Genomic DNA, 5,789 nt, shown 5'->3' on the forward strand with positions numbered 1-5,789 from the left:
GGTTGGACTTGATGGACTAATGTCTTTATTCAACCTCATCTACTATGAGATTGATTTGTGATGCAAGGTACTGTGATTAGGTTTATACATGATTTACTGCTGACTCCCTTTAACCCCTTCCCGACATGCGCCGTAATAGTACGGCGCATGTCGGGTCTGTAACTATGGCGACCGCTCGGGAGCCGGGCGCCCGCCATAGCCGCCGGGTGTCTACTGCTTTAAGCAGTAGACAACCGGCTCTAATGCCTCCGATCGGTCCCCGGACCGATCGGAGGCATTAACCCCTCCGGCGCCGACATCCGACATGCTCCAGGGCCGACGTCCCGTTGCCATGACAGCCGGGAGCCTGTACAAGGCTCCCAGGCTTGTCTGCAAATCCTCTCTTTTGCAGGCTGGTCTATGCAGCCTGCAAAAGAAAGGATGATTTTTTGCAATGCATTAGCATTGTAATGCATTGCATTAGTGATCAGACCCCCTGGGGTTCAACACCCCTAGGGGGTCTAATAAATGCAAAAAAAAAAAAGTAAAAAAAATATAAAAAGTATTAAAAGTTCAAATCACCCCCCTTTCCCTAGAACACATATAAAAGTAGTTAAAAACTGTGAAACATATACATGTCAGGTATCCCCGCGTCCGAAATCGCCCTCTCTACAAATCTATAAAAATATTTTTCCTGTTCAGTGAACGCCGTAGCGGGAAAAATAGTCAAAAGTGCCAAACCGCCGTTTTTTCACTGTTTTGATTCTGATAAAAATTTGAATAAAAAGTGATCAAAGTAATAACATTTCCCGAAAATGGTAGAACTAAAAAGTACACCCGGCCCCGCAAAAAAAGACGCCCTATGCATCCCCGTACACTTATGTATAAAAAAGTTACGGCCGTCAGAATATGGCGACTTTTAGAAAAAAAAATTAACACAGTTTTGGAAATTTTTTTAGGGATCAAAATGTAAATAAAACCATATAAATTTGGTATCCCTGGAACCGTACCGAAACACAGAATATAGGGGACATGTCATTTTGGCTGCACAGTGAACGCCGTAAAACCAAAGCCCGTAAGAAAGTTGCAGAAATGCATTTTTTCTTCAAATCCACCCCATTCTAAATTTTTTTCCTGCTTCCCAGTACATTATATAGAATAATTAATGGTGGCATCATGAAGAAAAATTTGTCCCGCAAAAATTAAGACCGCATATGGCTCTGGGAGCAGAGAAATAAAAAAGTTATGGGGTTTAGAAGGAGGGGAGTCAAAAACGAAAATCAAAAAATGCCATCGGCGGGAAGGGGTTAAAGTAGCTGGTCCAGATTAGAAACAAAGGATCTGCTTTTTTTCTAGACAATGTTCCACATTGATCCATGGGCTACGTCTGAGATAATCTGTGTTACTAGACAAAATCAAATATTAAAGTAAGTCCAACACCTCCTCAAACATACTGTATTTACATGTCACCACTGTGTTGCTAAACACTTTATAGTGATATACATCATACCTTTGTTCAGTATATCAATTTGTAGAAATGTAAGTAGAATTGGAGAAAAACAATTTTGAGGTCGTATATAAATGAGGCATTTGGAGCACTACATGAGGAACTTGTTTCCTTGAAGTAGTGCTCTTGCCACTCAGATCCCTACCATCTCGTGTCTGCTTCACTCCATGCAGTAATGCGAAAAACAATAAGGCACCGAGCAACAGGTATATCTAGGATGGATTGCCAGTTGGAGGTTCCCCAATGTGGGAGAATGGACTCCAAGGACCGTCGGGAGTGGGATGAGCAGCAGCAGCCTTTCACAACCCCAAAGTGAAGAGTATATGAAAATCTGAATAGACCAAGGGGTACTCCTCCAATGAAGGTGGGTACCACTAAAGAAGGCACTGCGCTTGCTCCGACTTGAAAGAACACGCAAAACTTTGTTGGAATCAAACCATCACATACTCCTTGCAGTGGGAAATTATCCTCCAGCTGCGATTACATCACCCATCCTACTTGAGCAACAAGAACAGTGCTGCAGTGAGCTAAAATCCCACCCCCAGTGCACCAACTTCCTCATTTGCATAATACTTCAAATTTTGTTCTCCACAAGTGACATACATAACCAGGAATGATGATGATCACTGTACTGTTCGCTATATTGGGGACAGTTGAATATGCCTTGTGACGGCATACTTTAAGCATACTCCTAATTCAACTTCCAGCAATGCACTAAAATATACTGACAGGTCTGGCAGCACCGTTGAGTACTTTCTACCATCTCTAATGTAAAATCAACTTTAAAACCAGTCACATCCAATCAGGTAATGAAAATTTCTTACAAAAGCCTATGCATGTTGCATTTTACACAATGATATAACTTTAAACACCCTACCCAATTTTTTTTTTCATATGTTTTTAACTGGCATACGTGATGCAGAGCAGACATGCTTGTGTTATTCTGTAACCCAATTGGGGTCATTTACTAAATAAAGAAGTTAAGCTATGTTTGTGTTTGGAGCCTGATTGTTAAGGACAGCCGTCTGTTCATGATAAATGCATTGGGTTGTTATATACACTCTCCGTGTTCTTTCTAGATTGTTTACTCATATCTGCCACAACTGGGCAGCCGTGTCATGTTAAGAAAGTCATTAAGACATTTGGAAAAGTAGCATAGTGAAATGTGTATGTATATGTTCTCTATCTCTGCACTTTAGAACGGAACACTAGGTACTGTATCTAAATGCTCACCAGCTGACAGCAGACGTGAATTCAAGACTTTGCTTCAGAAATTCTACTTTGTTTGCCTAAAATGTGGGATTATTACTCTCATTGTTTACACATGGTTGTTAAGGCACCCATCCTATATCTGATAAAACAGCACTGGGGGTATGAGCCACTGCTCTCTGGGGGGAACTGAGTTTTCTTGTTAGAAGGGTATAATGGATGTTGCTGGATGAATGGTGGGTAAGGGTCCCAATCCGTACGTAGTATAATAAAGAGTCCCACCAACAATAATTTCTTTTGCGTGAGTGCTTTTAATATTTGAAGATTTGAACAAGGTTTGGTGAAAACGATATATAAAAGCCTACAGCACCTTGTATTCCCAGGCGGTCTCCCATCCAAGTACTAACCAGCCCCGACCCTGCTTACCTTCCGAGATCAGACGAGATCGGGCGTGTTCAGGGTGGTGTGGCCGTAGGCAAAACGTTTTCGGCCAGGATGGCCTTCTTCAGACTCTACAAATGAACAAAGTACAAAACAAAGCAAAAAGTGAGTATTCCACCAAAACATCTCGTTTGTCAGTATACAAAGAAATAATTTGACCATAACCAACTGTACAAGATATACATAATGTACAAAATATACACAATCATCACTTGAGCGTTAATATCATGGAAAACCAGAAGAACAAGTCGATATACCAGGAGATTATCCCAGAAGACATAGATAACATAGAATCAAGATCGCCGTTTTGTAAATACTGTTGAGGTCCTTGGTCATACGTAAGGATAGAGTGAGCCTTAGAGTGAGACTGGAAGTGAGTGACCCTTTCTCGATTGAGCAGAATGAGATGATCCCTCGAATGCCATAAGATCCCTGTGATAAGCAGATAGGGATAGTTACTAGATATAGATAAATTGTAAGACATACCGTTTCTGGTATAATGGAAAGAGTAGAAAATTAGGGAATGCCCAGATGAGAGGGATAAGCCTGTTAAAAGAAGTGCAGTATGTTACATGAAGCATAATGTTATGGAGAATTAGTCTGGAGTGCTAGACCTGTATAAAAATGTTTGATGGATCAGATGCTCACCCTCGAAACCATATCTCTCGGGGGAACACCAGATGATGGAATTAATTAGGAACAGGGATCATGGCCCTAGTATAAACAAGAGTAGACAGTTACATCAGTAGTAGATGGTCAGTGTGGTCCACCAGAATATGTAGTGACAATATAGTGTAAAATTCCAGCTTACCCTAGTAAGAACTGAAGCAGTATACTGAACAAAACAGCTGTATGATTGCGGATGCAGGGTCAGCTGGAATAAGAAAACATGATCTTTGTATGGGCTAAACACAGCGTGGTGGGTATATACACATAGGTTTGTATCCACAGGGAATATGGGCAAGGTGCTTTACCTGTAAAATGACACTCTATGACATCAGGAGGAGTTAGCATTGGTGGTGCAGTGTGTCCTAAGGGATGTAAACAAATAGCTGTTTGTCTAATAATAGACTAATTGTCAGGCAGTTGCCAGATTCCCCTAACTGTCCTTTACCTCAGTCCAGCGTTGTCCGGTGTGTCCTCTGTCATTGGTGGCGTGGTAGATACTGTGGGCGGTCAGCGCTTTATCGCACGCCGAACCGGCCCGCCCCGTCCGCACGGCGCATGCGCGCCGTGCGTCATGACGTCAGGCCAGGCTCGCGTCCCATGTAAAGTCTATGGGAGCGAGACAGTGCGGCCGTCCGATCACGTGGGGAGATGATTTACTGCAACTATGGCAACCGAAGCATGTTGTGGACGGACGCTCTATGTGTCACAGCTGTGGAGCAATGGGTTGTAAGATGTAAAGTTTGGATATCAGCTGTCCTGAACACCAGTAATACAATGATGGATGTATTTGTATGTGTGTAGTAGTGAAACATAAAGTTATAAGGTAGGGGTACATAGTAACTGAGGGCACAGAGCAAAGACTTGGATCACCATAGACCTATATAGTGTGTGAATTGGCAAATGTAAAACATGCGATCTGAGAAAAGAGTGGATGAATAAGGATGAAACAGACTGAGATGATAAGACATATAGACAGTGTTGTCAAAGGTTGACCAAGGATACCTCTTAGATGATGTTACTGAAGTGTCTTAGCGGCGATTCTGGAAAACATGAAAAATGTGTTGGTACATTCAGTCCCAATTCATAGGAAAGCAGCAACGTCATATTCCCTATTTAATCCCAAGGGCTCCATTGTCTGGAGAGTGTATATCCAGAATGCCTCCCTGCGTTTCAGAAGGCGGACCCTATCACCCCCCCTCCTTGGTGTGTCAACCTGTTCGAGTACCTGGAATCTAAGCTGTGCAATGTTATGATTCTGATTAATGAAGTGAGCTGGAATTGGTAAATGTGTTAACCGGCATCGAATATTGGACTTGTGTTGGCGTATGCGGTCTCGCACACGCTGGGTGGTTTCCCCAACGTATGCGAGACCGCACGGGCACTTAATCAGATAAACTACATATGTAGACTCACAGGTGAAGAAACCCCTTGAGGGCAAAGTGCGTCCAGACAGGGGGTGATAAATTTTGTCCCCCCTCAGGATGTTGGAACATTGCAGACATCCTAGACACGGAAAGGTGCCTTTCCTGGGCGTGTCTAGGAATGTCTGCCTGGGGACTTTCAGATTAGAGCCAAGGTCCGCCTTCACTACGGTATCACGTATATTACGGGGGCGCTTATAACATGGCATGAACCCATTTTGAAATTCTTCAACGTTGGGAAAGGAATTTTTCAAAGTGCCCCAATGTTTGCGGATAATCCGGTGAACTTTATAGTTGAAGGGGTGGTAAGTATGAACGAACGGAATGCGTTTAGGTCTTGTCCTATTGACCATCTGTGTTGAGTTTTCTTGTTGTTATGTACAGCTCTGCAGTCAGGACAATCAGTTCAGCTAATTGGAGTTTGCTGATAAAGGCTTGGACAGTGTGTTCCCTGGACCCAGGACACAAGTCAAATCCTGACACATCTTTTATGACGTTCTGGAATAACAAGCCACAAAGCAATCAAGCCAAGGGGTTATTGAATTTCAGAATGGTTCCTTCAA

At 42.8% G+C, this 5,789-nt stretch overlaps 1 non-coding gene across 1 annotated transcript; it reads right to left on the reverse strand.

Moving 5' to 3' along the window:
- Positions 1-3,053: 3,053 nt before the first annotated feature.
- LOC142210870 (5S ribosomal RNA) lies at positions 3,054-3,172 on the reverse strand. Its single transcript, XR_012717005.1, has one exon. It is a non-coding gene; the product is annotated as a 5S ribosomal RNA (ribosomal RNA).
- Between the last annotated feature and the right edge of the window lie 2,617 nt (positions 3,173-5,789).

The sequence above is a fragment of the Leptodactylus fuscus genome, chromosome 6, assembly GCF_031893055.1.
Source record: "Leptodactylus fuscus isolate aLepFus1 chromosome 6, aLepFus1.hap2, whole genome shotgun sequence".
NCBI classification, from domain to species: Eukaryota; Metazoa; Chordata; class Amphibia; order Anura; family Leptodactylidae; genus Leptodactylus; species Leptodactylus fuscus.